The following is a 17,289-nucleotide window of genomic DNA, read 5'->3' on the forward strand; positions in this document are numbered from 1 at the left end:
AAATTAACCAATAGTAACATTGGCTCTTCTAGTGCATTTCACTGTGATGGGAGACTGGCTACATGAATCTCCCTGTCATTGTTAATTTTAAATTACAGAATTAGACTAAGTCAGTTTTCCACTACCAGTTACTTCATACTTTTGTTTTTTTGTTTGTTTGGTTGGTTTTTTTTTGGGGGGGTCCTCGAGGTATGGTCCTGCTCTAGTCCAGGCTAACCTGAAATTTATGATGTAGTCTCAGGGTAGCCTCGAACTCATGGTGATCCTCCTACCTCTGCCTCCTGAGTGCTGGGATTAAAGGCAGACACCACCATGCCCTGCTATTTCAAGCTTGTATAATTCTCCCTCCATTCCAGATGCATGTTTCAGAACTTTTGTCAACTTTTAAAATTTGTTAATGAAATAATGATTCATATCTTATCTGCATTATAATGCTTTGAACATCATTGGAGTTGTTGAAAAGTGATTCCATTATTTTTTTTAATCAAACATTGTAAAATAGTTCAAAGCCTTCAATAAGACTGAAGTGGAATTTCCATTAGGTGCTTTGAAATTTAAAAATATCACCAACTTACTCTTACTGGTTTTGAAGATCTGGAATTCTAAATGCCTGAAATAAGAAAAGACTCATCTCATATTCCCTCCATTTAAGAACTCATTTATTGTTTACTTTTTGAAGAATGAACCAGAATGTACCCTGTGATGAATTTCTTTTAATCCTAGATCTCTTTTAATGCATGTTTCAAAAGTGGTTCTTGTTTATTAAATTTGGTAACAAATATGAACTATACAGTGACAGTGGATTTTCAATAATGTCTGGCTGATTGGCAGTAGTATAAATTCAAACTAATGTCAGTTTTTAAAGTCAAAATCAGACCAAATTTGATTTATATACAAAGAAATTGACAAATTCCTATGAAAGATTTGAGTAATAATTATTTTGATATATTGTAAACATTAATTTTAATGTACTCAGTATGATTCTTGTTATGGTATGTGTGTGAAATTTATCATGTGAGAAGAGCTACAAATAAAATGTCACCAAATAATTTTGCCTCCTACTTCATAAGAACATCAAGGCCATCAGCTTTTCTCTCCCTTAACTAGATCCTCAAGAGATGCCTTTCTTGCACCAATTATCACTTTATTTCATTCAGTCTCACTTTATTTCATTATTGGGGAACCTCCAAATCAAGATCAACCACATTGCACTGCCCACTGGGACTCTACCTCTTACATTGTCTTAGAAATTGAGATAACTAGGCCAGGTATGGTGACACACACCTTTAATCCCAGCATTCAGGAGGCAGAGGTAGGAGGAGCACCTTGAGTTTAAGGCCACTCTCACACTACATAGTGAATTCCAGGTCAGCCTGGGCTAGAATGAAACCCTACCTTGAAGACAAAAAAAGAAAGAAATTGAGATAACTGGGCTGGAGAGATGGCTTAGTAGTTAGGCCTGCAAAGCCTAAGGACCCATGTTCAACTCTCCAGATCCCACATAAGCACAAAAAAGTGAGGCAAGCGCAAGGTCACACATGCCCACTATGTGGCACAAGCATCTGGAGTTCAGTGGCTACGGCCCTGGCACACCAATTCTTTCTTGCTCTCGCTCTTGTTGTCCCTAAAAAAAATTTAAAAATTAAAAAAGAAATTGAGATAACTAAGTGAAGTTCTCTTCAGCTGCCTACAGCCTACAGCTATCCCCCTTTCCCCATGTCCAGACACTCCTGAGAATAAGACATCGTGCTTTAAAGTCACATTCATGGGTCTTGCTTCTTCCTACCTTTCCTGTCATCTTCCTCTTACATCATTCAGTCACTGTCATTGTTCTCGTCATCTCCTTCTCTTGCCCTATTTTTCTTGCTCTCACCCTCATCTTTATCTCCTTCCTTCCTTTCCTCTTCTTTAGCCTATCCTACTGTAAGTAGTCCCCTCTGTCAGTTTACAAATAAACTAAAATAGTTCTTGTTGCAATCAGGTTCACATTGTTGGTATAAATCACCCAACCAGGAGTAGTTTGTGGGGGGAAAAGAGGTTTATTTTGGCGGACAAACTCAAGAGGAAGCTCCATGATGGCACGGGGAAACAGTGGCACGAGCAGAGGGTGCAACTCGGGTGCCAAACATTGACAAGGGGAAATTGGCTATAATAGCCTTTAGCCTGCCCCCAACAATATACTGCCTCCAGGAGGCTTTAATTCCCAAATCTCCATCAGCTGGGAACCTAGCATTCAGAACACCTAAGTTTATGGGGGACACCTAAATCAAACCACCATATTCTGCCCTGGCCACCATAAACTGATAACTATCTATGATATGAATGCAAGCATTCAGTAAATCCGTCTTTAAAATTCCCTGTAGTTTTTATCAATCCAAATGATGTTCAAACATTTCCATAGTCCAAGATCTTTTAACTGAGCCATAATACCAAAAAAAAAAAAAAAAAAAAATCCCCCAAAAATGGCACAGGATAAACACTCACCCTGCAAAAGATTGCATTGGGTATAGCAAAGAAATACTCAACCAATACAAGATTTAAAGAGGACAAACATCAAACTCTGTAGCCTCAAGTTCAACAACCCTAGTCAGTGACAAATCTCCAAGTCTGATAATTCTAACCAGCAACAAGTCTCTGGAGTTCCAATTCTGCCCCTCCAGCTAGGGTACTCACAGTCCTGGAAAACTCCATCCAGAGCAGCAGCTCTCCTTAACAGCCATCTTATAGTCCCTGCATCTCCACAGGGTCTCCACTGCAAGCCACAGTTCATCCTCACAGCTCATTGGGGCTCCATGCAGGCATCCAGCAAACCTGCTTCACACAGCCACTTCCAAAGACCATGTTGCAAACTCAGTGACCCTTTTTCCTGCATTTCTTTTATTCCACAATACCAGGTAGGGTGCCAGTTTGTTAATCCAGGGGAAATAAGGCAGACTTTGAAGAACTCCTTGAGCACTCAGGCCCTGTTGCAGTCGAGTTTGCCTTGCTGGTAGAAATCGCCCGACCAAGAGCAGCTTCTGGGAAAAAGAGGTTTATTTTGGCTTACAGGCTCAAAGGGAAGCTCCACAATGGCAGGAGAAAACGATGGCATGAGCAGAGGGTGGATATCACCCCCTGGCCAACATAAGGTGGGACACAGCAACAGGAGGGTGTGCCAAACATTGGCATGGGGAAACTGGCTATAAAGCCCATAAGCCCGCCCCCAACAATAAACTCCCTCCAGGAGGCATTAATTCCCAAATATCCATCAGCTGGGAACCTAGCATTCAGAACACCTAAGTTTATGGGGGACACCTGAATCAAACCACCACAGGCCCCTTCAAAAGGGTCTACATTCTTCCTGTTGCCCCAGTGCAGGTCAGCTGGCCCAATCTCAAAGGTTGTAATCTCTCAATTGTTGCTTAACAGGCAACAATTTCAGCCTATAGATTTCTTTCTGTGCCATATCCCTGTGCTCACACCAGTCCATTTCTACACAATACAACTCTGTACAACTTCTTAGGACACACCAGAACAGTAAGCTTCTCATAAAAATACTTCAATCCCAGTCCAAAGCTCTTTCTAACCCTCATGAGCCAAACCTCACAGTCCTTAGTTCTTACTGCATTCAGGTCTTTCAACTCTGACCAGAATAGTCCATCAAGATGTACTTACAGCTCTGCAAGGTATCTCTTAGGCCAAAGTTTCAAATCTTTCCACATTCCTCTTAAAAATCAGCTTCAAAAGCCCAAAGCCACACAGTCAGGTATCTAGCAGCAACTGCCCCCACTCCTGGTACCACTTTATTATTGCAGTCAGCTTCACATTGCTGGTAGAAATCCCCCAACAAAGAGAAGCTTGCTTGGCACACTGGCAAGGGGAGACTGGCTTTAACACCCTTAAGCCCACCCCCAACAATACACTACCTCCAGGAGGCTTTAATTCCCAAATCTTCATCAGCTGGGAATCTAGCATTACAAACACTTACGTTTATGGGGGACACCTGAATCAAACCACTGCAGTTCTCATCTGTAATAAAATGTGAAACCTTGCCTTGAATGCAAATAACCTCTCCAACTACAGCCCATTTCAACCTTCCTTTTCTCATGGCATGACCTGAAAATTGTGAAGTCCTTGTAGCAGCTGTTCAAACATGACTCCAACTATTGGGAATTTAGTGAGCCCAAGGCTCCAGAGATACTGTGCTCTGAAACCCATCCACATTCATGTGCAGACCAGTTTCCTACAGGTTATTCTATCCAGTGACTGAGCGTGGCAAGAGCATAAGGCAAGACAGACTCCTCCCAGGGCAACTTTAGTTGATCCTCCTTCACAGCCTGGCTAAACCTTTCTCACCCTACACATTACTTGGAGCCTTCCCAACCATTCTGCCTAAGATGTCTTCATTGGAGCAGGTTTGCAATGCAGTCATGTGGCTTCTCCACCATCCCTAGCTCTCTCCCTTTCTCATGTACACCTTGCTGCTGACCAGAAGGAAAGTCTTGCATTTTCACTTTATCTTTATGTCTGCTTTTCAGAGAATACAAACAACATGCTAGTACATCTTGAAAGATTATTAAAATATATATCTACACCCTGAGATGAAATGACTCAGAATCTGGGGAAACAATGTTGGAATCTGTTTTTAAGTAAATCTAAATATGAGCTCAATGTACAGCCATCTTGGGAAGCCTCCATCCCCTATTCACCTTTTGCCGTATTCTCCAGTAATATCCAGTCTTCAGCTTATTCCACAGTGGCTAGAGGCCATGAAACACCCATCCCCCCCGTGTCAAATAAATAAATAAAAATAAAATCCTTAAAGAAAAAAGCAACCCAACATGGCTCAGGGAAATTTTGCTGAAGAGGGGGCGGAAAGAATGTCAGAGTCACATGTTGGGTCATGATTTGCAGAGACATTTAGCATACCAATAACTGGGGACTAACTCCACAATGCACAACCCATTTACCTCAACAAGGAGGGTCTAATGGGAGGGGGTAGATCATAGATGAGCCTAAACAATGGTACCAAACTGCCTGTATTTGATGAAAAGAAAACTAATAAATCAAATTTAAAAAAAAAAAGAAAAAAAAAGCCATAAATGCTAGGTGCAGTGGACACCATCGATCCCAGAGTAAGGTAGGTGTATCATCAGGAGTTAGAGGTCAGCCTGGATTACAGAGTGAGTTCCAGGTTAGCCTAGGCTAAAGTGAAATTCTGCTTCATAAAACAAAAATAAAATAAAATAAAATAAAATAATAACAAAGAAGGGTTTCTCAATTCAGTCAGAGTTCTTGGCTGCAAACACCAGAGACCAGCAATTTCATATGAGCAGTTCATTCATGAGTTGAAGTCTGCAGAGAAAGAACTCCACTGACTGTGCTCAAAACATTTGCCTACTCATGTGGGAGAGGTAGGGGAGGTCTTGACCCTTCAGCTCCCACAGTGGCAAAATCTCACCTAGAATCATCCTCTTAAGTAAACGGACACTCAATTGTGGAAAAGTAACTTCCCAGTGCAAAATTCAGCAACCTATCAAGAACAGTGAACATGGCCATATGACTGAAACAGGCCAGTTATATTAAATTATTTTTAAATAAATCAAGGAGGGGGCTGGAGAGATGGCTTAGCGGTTAAGCACTTGCCTGTGAAGCCTAAGGACCCCGGTTTGAGGATCGGTTCCCCAGATGCACAAGGGGGTGCACGCATCTGGAGTTCATTTGCAGAGGCTGGAAGCCCTGGTGGGCCCATTCTCTCTCTCTCCCTCTATCTGTCTTTCTCTCTGTGTCTGTCGCTCTCAAATAAATAAATAAATAATTTAAAAATAAATAAATAAATAAATCAAGGAGGGCTGGAGATATGGCTGAATGGTGAAAGCATTTGCCTGAAAAGCTAAAGGACTGAGGTTTGATTCCCCAGTACCCACGTAAAGCCAGATGTATAAAGTGGTGCATGCTTCTGGAGTTTGTTTGCAGTGGCTAAAGGCCCTGGCATGCCCATTCTCTCTCTCCCGCTATCTGCCTCTTTCTCTCTCTCACTCTCTCTCAAATAAATAAAATAATATTTTTAAAGTTCTGTTTATTAAAGAAATCAAGGTATAATCTGCTTGCCCATAGTACTATATCTTAGTTTTCTTAAGAAATTTGGTACTCATTGCTCACTCCCTACTTTTGGCAGACATTGAGAGAAAATTTATTTTACCCTACAAAAAACACTATGGGCCGGGCGTGGTGGCGCACGCCTTTAATCCCAGCACTCGGGAGGCAGAGGTAGGAGGATCGCCGTGAGTTCAAGGCCACCCTGAGACTACATAGTGAATTCCAGGTCAGCCTGAGCCAGAGTGAGACCCTACCTCGAAAAAAAAAAAACAACACTATGGTATTTATATAAAACAGCAATTAATATTTAGCATTGGTATGGGCACAGAGACTGTGGAAAACTATAGAGTATGAGCTCTGTATAAGGAATGAATTGTTAATTGTGACAGTTATTTTCCATTTGGCCATCAAAATACTCCTCTTCAAACTTCTGCTCTGTGCCCTTAGGGACTAATATTCCTTGGCTGCCTTGACTGTTAAGTTTCAGTTTCATCCGGCCCATGGGAAGACAGTCAATCACAAGAACAGAGTGAGGTTTCAATATTTATTTCTTCAGGATCTCTCTGGAAGAGTCACCACAACTGGTTGTGTGCCGGGCTCCTCACCAGGCAGGTAGTGCTGAGGGAAAGACCAGGCCTGCTGGTTCCTCCCTAGAGGTTAAGGAGGAAGATGAGCGTATGAAGACTCAGAAACCTCTCCTAGCTACCAGAGAAAAACCACACTGAGCCAGGAGTCTTTTCAAAGCAGGAACTCACAAAAAAACTCACTTTATTGCTATGAGTAGTTGTCTATATCATGTTGGGGATGAAGGTGGGGATTTTAGGACCAGGGGGCTGGGGAGAGGTCAGGGCCAATAGTAAACTGTAACTCTTGAAATGGTAATTACAATTGCCACACGGAGGTGGCAGGCAAGATGCTGAGTCCTAGCTGGCCAGAGACAGGTCACCAAACTTTAGCTAGGCTCAGGAAGTTCCACTAGGCCTCACGCCTGGGCCTTTCAGGGCCCAACATCTCCCCCTGTTGTTTTTATAAGAGTATTAGTCACCATGGCCCCTGACTTAGGTTGTCCCCCTCTGGGGATCTTACCCGTCATTGGGTACCATGTGTTTAGCTCACTGAGAACCCACTCCATGGCCTGTCTTAGGTTGTCCCCCTCTGGGGATCTTACCTGTCATTGGTCACATGGATGGCAGAGGAGGTGGCAGTGAGTCATCTGAGGAACTTAATTCCTGAGTTGCCAGCCTGTGATAATGTATCAACCTGATGAAGCTTTATTGCCTCTAGTCGCTGGTGAATAAATTGTGTAGTTTTGTTAATTACACAAGGCCCAACAGTGAGGAGAAGGAGAAGGAGGGGGAAGGGTCTGAGTAGAGGGAGGAGGTAGGGTAAGACATCATGTAAGCCTGTCCGCAGTGGGTTGTCCTGGAGGTCCCACTGTCTCCTCTCCAAGTCTTCCTGGAGCCTCTTAATCTTGTCCTAGACGATTTCCAATTTATTGGCATAAAAGCAGCATTTTTTCCTGTAAAAACAAACATACGCCTCCCTTTTCGGCCATTAGTAGTTCTAGTCCTCTCCTGTTTTGTAGGACCACCTGAGCCAGGGAATCTAGCTGTTGTTGGAGATAGGTCTCCCTCTGCTATAAACAAAAGAAATCATAGGGAGGGCCTGATTTCCAGGGATGATATCTACATCTGGGATTAAGGTAGCTAGGGCACAAAGGCCCGTCCAATTGGTGGGCAGAAAGTTATAGGCCATCCCACCTCCACAAACATAAACCATTCCAGAAGGTGGGCAGCATTGAGCATTGGGCTCAGTTGTGTTAAAAGTACAGAAGGAAGGATGAATGTATCCCACATCTATACTGGAATTATTAGGGGAAGGTGGGGCCCAAATGCCCAGAGGAAACATTGGGAAAAGCTGGACTGGAATGGGGAAGGTGGCTGAGCAATTTTTTAAGGTTGTATGGGCAACTGTACTGCAAGCAGCCAGGGAGGCCCAAATATTATTTTAGGTCTCTCATTGGTATCCAAATGGGTCTTTTTCTTTTTACAAAGTTTTTCCATGGACAAAAATTCCATGAGCTTTATATAAGTTTCTATCAAAAAACTCCTTTCTGTTACAGAGTTTTTGTACTTTAATTAGTTCTTAGTACAAAGGTTGGGAAACAAACAAACCCTTTGATCTCAGCAATATAAACATAAATATTAAGGAATGACCAGCTCTTATCAGTAACACTGAATGTGTATAATCTTGCCAACATGTAGGTGCTAAAGTCTTACTGTCAAATAGCCCAGAGCTATGGATACAAGGCCAGCCAAATGGCTTTAGACAATTTATTCCCTTTTTTATTTACTACTTTTTATGAACTGGGCCCCTCTGGGGCTTGGTGCAGAAAGACTGTGTCTGTCTTAGGTTGTCCTCTATGATATTTGGGCCTTACCTGTCATCGGTACATGAATTTCATCATTCATGCCCTGTCTTAGGTTGACCTAACTCAAGAGAATCTTACCCGTCTTTGACTACCAGCCTCTGTAGGGGCGTTAAGATAATGTCTTAGGAAGCTGGGGTTGGGTCCATAGCTGTATCCCATGTGCTTTTGCATGGATATCTATAATAGATCTCAAAAGGCATTTAACAAGTATGGGCAGCAGACACAGAATGAGCAAAAGACAAACACCTGTAGCAGTAAAGCTTCCTATCCAAGAAGTGAGAGAATTCCATCCAGGCAAGGCAGACTTAAAAGCAGAAATTAAGTCATCAGCAGCTTTAGCTGTATCAAAAATAAGATGATCATTTTGCAAAGACAAAATCTCTAAATGTAACTGAATCAGATCCAAGGAAATATTATCATTATGTCAAATATTTTTTAAATGTATTTTCCCAATGCTATTGACTGTTATTATATTTTTTAAAAGTAACACAAATCCATTGAAAATATACATGACACTCAAAACAAGTTTTAACTTTCAACCCTAGTATATACAGCGTCTAGCAGGTGAAACTATATCTAGGGTAAGGATTAAGCCCAAGTTCTTAAAGGGAGGTACAGTTTGAACTTTCTCAGGAGTTACTTTAAAGCTGTGAGTATAAAGGATAGTTAGACATTAAAAGTACAAGCCTAAAGCCAAATGTCACAGCACACTTTAGGAACTCCTGCTAGGCACACTTTGTATATCTTTAGATTGAAATCTGAAACCCACCATCACACCTTAAACAATTGAATATATTGGGGGCCATTTATTTAAATTACCACATTTCACCTCTGGAGTCCAATTTATAACCATCACACATTATAAATTGTTAGGAAAACTTAAAAATATTTAGGGTAAATAATGGCTTTTTTAGTTGGTCATGTGTGGGTAAGGATTCCCCCTTTTGTTTTTGTAATTGAGACTTGAGAGTTTGATTATATCTTTTAACTATAGCCTGGCCCTGGGGGTTGTATGGGATGTCTGTGGAATGTGAGATTTTCCAGGTCTGGAAAAAATCTACAAAGGCCTTGCTTATGAAGCAGGGGCGATTATTTGTTTTAATTTGATCAGGCAGCCCAAGAGTGGCAAAACATTGAAGCATTTGACTAATGGCATGTTTAGATTTTTCCTTGGCATGTGCCGATGCCCAGTAGGTAGCAGGAAAAGGTCAGTGAGCCCAGTCACCACGAGAGGGCAGACTTCTCTCCTGTCCCCACCTGGGGCAGTCCAAGGGGGCCATGTGGCAGTCTCCCAGGATTGCCTGCCAATTCCCAATAGGGGAGGGTCGGGCACAAGCTGCCAGGAGGGGGTCCATCTATTTAAATTACCAAATTTTGCCCCTGGCTCCCAATAGGTTTATAACTATCATATATTATAAATTGTACTTAGTTTAATTTTAAAAGTTCCCACAGTCTTGACCAATTTAAGATATTAAGACCTGTAAAATTAAACAAGTTAAACACTTCTAACATATAAAGGCACAGAATAAACATTTTTAACTGGTATAAGGCATAGCAAGGAGAGACTAAAACAATGTAAACTGAACCACCATAACCTAAAATTAGTCTCAGTGCCTGTAATTTTAACTTGTTTTAGGTTTTCTAGCTTAAAATCTTAAGTCTCAGCTGGGCATGGTGGTGTACGCCTTTAATCCCAGCACTCAGGAAGTGGAGGTAGGAGGATTACCATGAGTTTTAGGCCACCCTGAGGCTCCATAGGGAATTCCAGGTCGGCCTGGGCTAGAGTGAAACCCTACCTCGATAAACCCAAAACAACAACAACAACAAATCTTAAATCTCTTAGTCCAATATCTCTATCTAAGCATATCAGTCTATTACAAATTTAACCTTGATTAAACTCTCTGGGCCTGGGCAGCAGGACGCAGCCAGCCCTTATGCCAGTAGCCCAGTTCCAACAAAGTCCCCTATAGTCTTTCTTTCCTCTTAGAAAGCTTATAAGCCAAGCCTTGGAGTTTAATGTTGTCTGCACTTGGTATTTTTAAACTTTTATCTGAATAGTCCATAGAATTTGGCTTACCACTCCAGAAGACACCTTCAGTTGTAAGCACCAGGTCCATGCCTATTTCTCCAAAAGAAAGGTTCCAAAAGATTAACATCCACATGGTCAGGTTCATCTCAGCTCATTCCTTGGTCTGTATCAAACAGCTCTAGGTTTGTTGAGATAAACTTCCAGACCAGGTACAGTTATGGAGGAAGGGATATTTATTGAAGCTTACAGATCCAGGGGAAGTTCCATAATGGCAGAAAAAGCTGGCTTGCCTTCACAGGCCCAAGCAGAGAGAGAGAGAGAGAGAGAAGGAAAAGCCTTTACAAATACAAAAGCTGCAGATGCAGCTTCCTAGGACCCGTTACCCGTTTAGAAATACAAAAGCCGCCGGCGAACCGAAAGTGAAAGGAAAGAGAAAGGGAATGAAGTGATGTTGACAAACAAGTACAGGTTATAGAACCAAAGTTTAGCACATTAAATACAAAGACTGCCTCATAACTTATGAGGGCACACTCACCCGCACATGTACACAATTATCTCCTCAATGACTGCCTCTCATGGGACACTAGTCTGCCAGACTCCAAGAGCCCCACATTGGGCGCCAGATTCCAGGCAGGCAGGTAGTGCTGTGGAAGGACCAGGCCTACTGGTTCCTCCCTAGGGGTTAAGGAGGAAGATGAGCGTACAACAACTCAGAAACCTCTTCTAGCCACCGGAGAAAAACCACACTGAGTCAGGAGTCTTTTCAAAGCAGGAACTCAGAAAAAACTCGCTTTATTGCTATGAGCAGTTGTCTATATCATGTTGGGGACGAAGGTGGGGATTTTAGGATGGGGGGAGGTAAGGGCCAATAGTAAACTGTAACTATTGAAATGGTAATTGCAGTTGCCACGTGGAGGTGGCAGGCAAGAAGCCATTAGGTGTCTTGCTGAGTCCTAGCTGGCCAGAGACAGGTCATCAAACTTTAGCTAGGCTCAGGAATTTCAACCAGGCCTCATGCCTGGGCCTTTCAGGGCCCAACAGTTGTGTCCTTCTCTCCAAGGTCCCAACTCTGTCAGAGAAATGTCTCCCCATGGTACTCAGTGTCTCTGATTTCTATTACCTGATTCCTTCAGAACCAAGGCCCTTCCTATGTGCTGTGGTTCTGACCAAAAGCAGCTGACAAGAGGAAAGCTTTTATTTTGGCTTATCATCTTGAGGGGAAGCATCATGATGACAGGGAATGCATGGCACCAGCAGAGGCTGGACTTCACTTCTGCCACAGCAAGTGGAAAGGAGTAGCAGGAGAGTGAGCTGAACTTTGGCAAGGGGGAGCAGAAAATAACACCCCTAAGCTCACCAACAACAACGCACCTCCAGCAAGGCTCCACCTTCCAAATAGCCACCAGCTGGGGACCAACCATTCAGAACACATGAGTTTATGGGGACATCTGATTCAAACCACCATGTTCTGCCCCTGGCCCCCATAAACTCATGACCATTAATATATAAAAAGCTGTTCAGCCCAACTGTAAAAGTCCCCATAGTTTTTTGTCAATCCCAACACTATTCAAACATCCCTGTAGTTCAGGGTCTCTTAGCCTACACCACCAAAAGTACATAATGGCACAGAGTAAACATTAACTGATGGCATTGCAAGGAAAGATTGAACCAATGAAAGATCTAAAACAAACAGAGCAAATATAAAATCCCATAGAGGAGGATACTTAATAGGTTTATATTGTATATATGTAAGTACAATGATTGTAATGGGGAGGTAATATGATGGAGAATGGAATTTCAAAGGGGAAAGTGTGAGGGTGAGGAGGGAGGGAATTACCATGGGATATTTTTTTATAATCATGGAAAATGTTAATAAAAATTTTTAAATTAAAAAAGCATCCCATAGCTCCAAGTCCAATATCTGTAACCAGTGACAAAGTTGGGATTTCCAATCCCAATCCTCTAGCTGGGCTGCTTACAGCCCAAGGAAATCTCCATTCTGAGCCAGCAACTCTCCCTGGCAATTGTCCTGACATCTCAAAAATCCTGGGGTCTCCACTGCAACCCATGGTTCATCTTCATAGCTCCATTGGGTCCCCACACAGGGACTCAACAGTCCTGCTTCACATCACCCAGTGGCCATTTCAAAAATACCGGGTTGCAAATCCAATAACCCTTTCTTTTCTGCATTTGTTATGCTCCCATGGTATCAGGTGGGCTACCAAATCTGTTAATCCAGGGAGGAATAAACCAACTTTGAAGAGCAGGAAAACACCTTCAGCATTCTTCTTTCAAGCCACCTCCATTCTAAAGAGTCAGTATTCCTCCTTCTATACCAGTGCAAAACAATTGGCCCAATCTCAATGGTGGTAATATCTCAGACAATTGCAGCGGAAGCAGGCTACTATCTGTTGTGTACAAGATTCATCCAATTTGAAGTATTATTTCCTGAAGAGAGGAAGGAGGCTCTGATTCATGAACTCAGGTCTGAAAGACTTGAAATTTAAAGGTCACAAACCACTCTCCAAATCCTGGGGTCTCCACTGCAACCCATGGCTCATCCCCATGGCTCCACTGGGCCTTCACACAGGGACTCTAACAACCCTGCCTCACATTGCCCATTGGCCATTACCATGAAACTAAGCACATTGCAAATCCAATAACACCTTAATTCCTGTATTTGTTATATTCTAGAGTACCACGTGGGCTGCCAATTTGTTAATCAAGAGGGTAACAAAGCCAATTTTAAAGAGCAACACACTCCTTAAGTAAGCATTCAGGTCCCTACTTTCAAAAGCACCAGTGGGCTTGAGAGATTGCTTAGTGGTTAAGGCATTTTGCCTGTGAAGCCAAAGTACCCAAGTTCAATGCCACAGGACTCATGTAAGCAAGATGAACAAGGTGGCACATGTGTCTGGAGTTCTATTACAGTGGCTAAAGGCCCTGGCAAGCCTACTCTCCCCCCCCCTTTCTCTCAAATAAATAAGATGCAATAAAAAAATTTTTTAAAAGATTAAAGATCAAAAGATCCAGCATTCTTCCTGCTGTCCCAGGGCAGAAGAGCTGGCCCAATATCAATGGTGGTAATCGCAAACAATTGAAGCTGAATAAGCATTGTCTCCACCTTGAAACTTTCATTTCTTCCTGTGCCATATATTTCTGCTCATGCCAGTCCATTTCTACACAATGCCACCCTGTGTAAGTTCTCAGGACATGGGACGAATTCAATAGGCATCTCACAAAAACTGTTGTAGTCAGCTCCATGTTACTGGGGTGAACATCCAACCAGACACAGTTCATGGGAGGAAGAGATTTATTTCAAGCTTATAGAACCAGGGGAAGGTCCATCAAGGGCACAAGATGCTGGCTCCCTTTCACAGATCCAAGCAGAGAGAAATCAATAACCAATACCATAAACATGAACAGCCAGAGCTCAAACTGCTCTCTCCACATCTTTGGGCTGGAATCCAGACCCACCCCCAGTGACCCCTCCTCCAGATGGATGCTTAACTTTAATTAAAAATACCTAAGTCTGGGGCTGGAGAGATGGCTTAGCAGTTAAGGTGTTTGCCTGCAAAGCCAAAGGATCCCGGGTTGACTCTGCAGGACCCACGTAAGCCAGATGCACAAGGGGGCACACACATCTGGAGTTTGTTTGCAGTGGCTGTTGGCCCTGGCATGCCCATTATCTCTCTCTTTCTTTCCCTCCCTCCCGCCCTCCCTTTTTCTCTCTTTCTCAAATAAATAGATAAAATATATTTAAAAAGAAAAAAATACCTAAGGCTAAGGGGGACATAAAGTCACATTCAAACCACCACATTCCGTCCCTGGCCCCATAGACATTACAACTTCAAATCTCCCCATAACCTTTACCAACTTTAAGATTTTTCCAAAGTCCAAAGTCTCATCTCAGATTAAAGTCTGAGTCCTGTAAAATCAAAACAAGTTACATGCTGCCATCACATCACAGCACAGAGTAAGCATTTCCATTGCTATAAGGCATAACAAGGAGTGACTGGACCAATGCAAACCAATAACCATCAGACAATCATCAAACATCTGCAGTTCATCTGTAACCATTCATTCAAGGCCAGGCTAACCTTTGACGACATTCATTCCTGGACCCTATCCCAGAGGACGTCACAACTCCTACCCCATCTTCATTTAAACCTCTCTGAAAATATCCTGATAGGCACTCCCATGGGTGTATTTCCTTGGCGAATTAATCCAGTCAAGTTAACTGGATTATAAGATTTTTCTTCTTCTTTTGAAAGGTCTAACAGACTGTGACCTTTGCTTTCAGAGGTGACTGACTCATGGTCCTTGCCCTCCTGTCCTGAAGGAGAGGTGAACCAAAGCAAGCAGGTGATCCGATTCTGTGAGCTCTTTGCTAAGAAATCCTGCTTAATTGCTCTTTTTGAGATGTCATAAGAAAATCAAGTTTTGTCTACTTTTTTTTGTTGTTTGGCCAAGACTGAATATTGCACCTAAGACCTTGTGTATGATAGGTAGGCACTCTATTCTGAGCCAGACTTCTGGGCTCGTGTTTTTTGGTTGTTGTTGTTTTGTTTTTTTCCAGGTAGGGTCTCAGTCTAGCTCAGGCTGACCTGGAATTCACTCTGTAGTCTCAGGCTGGCCTTGAACTGACAGCTATCCTCCTACCTCTGCCTCCCAAGTGCTGGGATTAAAGACATGCGCCACCACACCCGGCTTGGGCTCAAGTTTTATAATAGTCTTCAAGGCAGATTTCAGCCTAAACTAATACTCATTAAGGAAATTAGCTGGGCAGGTTTGATGATTTCAGGGCTGGAGAAGTAGAGAAAAGAGGATCAGGAGTTCAAGTTCATCCTTGACTATGGAGGGAATGCAAGGCCAGCCTAGGCTTCATGAGACTATGTCTCAAAAAATAACAACAAGTAGATCCAGGCATGCTGGTGCACACCTTTAATCCCAGCACTCACAGAGGTAGGAGGATCGTGGAGAGTTGGAGGCCGCCCTGAGACTACATAGTGAATTCCAGGTCAGCCTAGGCTAGAGTGAGACCTACCTCAAAAAACCAGGAAAAAAAAAAAAAAAAGATGCTGATTAGAACCTCCTATTGTGATGACTTGGTATCCATTTCTCTATTTCTCATATTTTATTTTGTATAGCAACCATTTTATCAAATAGAGATGTGCTTATAATTTTGCATCTTCTACAGTTGAACTTTTTTATTATGATGGGACATTTTAAATTCCTAATCATGCTCTTCACTTGGTCTATTTCCTCTGGTACTAATACAGGTGCCCTAGTTTCATTTGCTCAATATACAATTATTAATTTTTTTTCAAAATGTTATTTATTTATTTATTTATTTGAGACAGAGAGAGGGAGAGAGATAGTGACAGAAAGAGAGTGAGAATGGGTGCGCCAGAGCCTCTAGCCACTGCAAACGAACTCCAGATGCATGCACCACCATGTGCATCTGGCTTATGTGGGACCTGGAGAATCCAACTAGGGTCCTTAGGCTTTGCAGGCAAGGGCCTTAACGGCTAAGCCATCTCTCCAGCCCTAGATTCATTTTGAAATCCAACTGTAGGATATTCACTAACAAAACACTAAAAAAGTGAAAAATGAAAAGTAAACAAAAAAATTAAAAATTGTGGGGCTGGAGAGATGGATCAGTGGTTAAGACCTATGCCTGCAAAGCCAAAGTACCCATGTTTGCCTCTCAAGACCCTACATAAGCCAGGTGTACGAGGTGAGGCAAGCGGACAAGCACACATGCACACAAGATGATGCCCGTGTCCTGAGTTCAGTTGCAGTGGCTGGAGGCCCTAGCACACCAGTTCTCTCCTCTCCTCTCTCTCTCATAAAAAGCAAAATTTAAAAGATTAATCTGACGCCTCACTGTTGCACATGCGCGCATGTTGAGACTTCCGCCCTAGCTCCTTGGTCCTGGCAGTCAGTTTGCATTTCCTGACCTCACATGCCTTCTTCCCTTCTACACGACCCTGGATAGTTCTTTGTTGGTGCTCCTCCGCCAGCCACACTAAGGGCAAGTTCTCCGCCTGCTTTAGTCTCGGGGTTTTTTGTGGGGTTTTTTTTTTTTTTTCCTCCATGCTTCACATAGGCTGAAATTGATCAAATATTTAACCCTTCCCTCAAAACAACAGGAAAGCTTTAGAACAGTTAACGAAGATGATCTGCTACTAAATATGATGCCATGACTTTCCAGGGTTTTCTTTCTTTCGAATTTCGTGTGTGTGTGTGTGTGTGTGTGTGTGTGTGTGTGTGTGTGTAAAGCAGATTGCTTGTGTCTAAATTAGTCTACATGTTTTGCCACTGTTTCTGCTGGTCATTCTTCCTTCTATGACAGACCTTCTTCCTAAGGACACGTCCTTTTTGAAGGGTACATCTAAATTTGTTACGTGAGTCTTATGGTGGCCAATCCTCTCAACTTTTAATTATCTGTGTCTTTTTTCCCATAATTATGAAATAGGGATTTTTTAAAAGTTTCTTTCTAATTAATTAATTTATTTATTTGCAAGCAGAGAGAGAGTGAGATAGAGAGAAGAGAGAACAGACACAGAGAGAATGGGTGCACCAGGGCCTCCAGCCACTGCAGACAAACTCCAGATGCATGTGCCCTCTTGTGCATCTGGCTTATGTGGGTCCTAGGGAATCAAACCTGGGTCCTTTGGCTTCACAGGTAGACACTTTAACCATTAAGCCATCTCTCCAGCCCAAAATAGGGATTTTTTTTTTTTTT

This window comes from Jaculus jaculus, chromosome 13 (assembly GCF_020740685.1).
Source record: "Jaculus jaculus isolate mJacJac1 chromosome 13, mJacJac1.mat.Y.cur, whole genome shotgun sequence".
Classification (NCBI taxonomy): Eukaryota; Metazoa; Chordata; class Mammalia; order Rodentia; family Dipodidae; genus Jaculus; species Jaculus jaculus.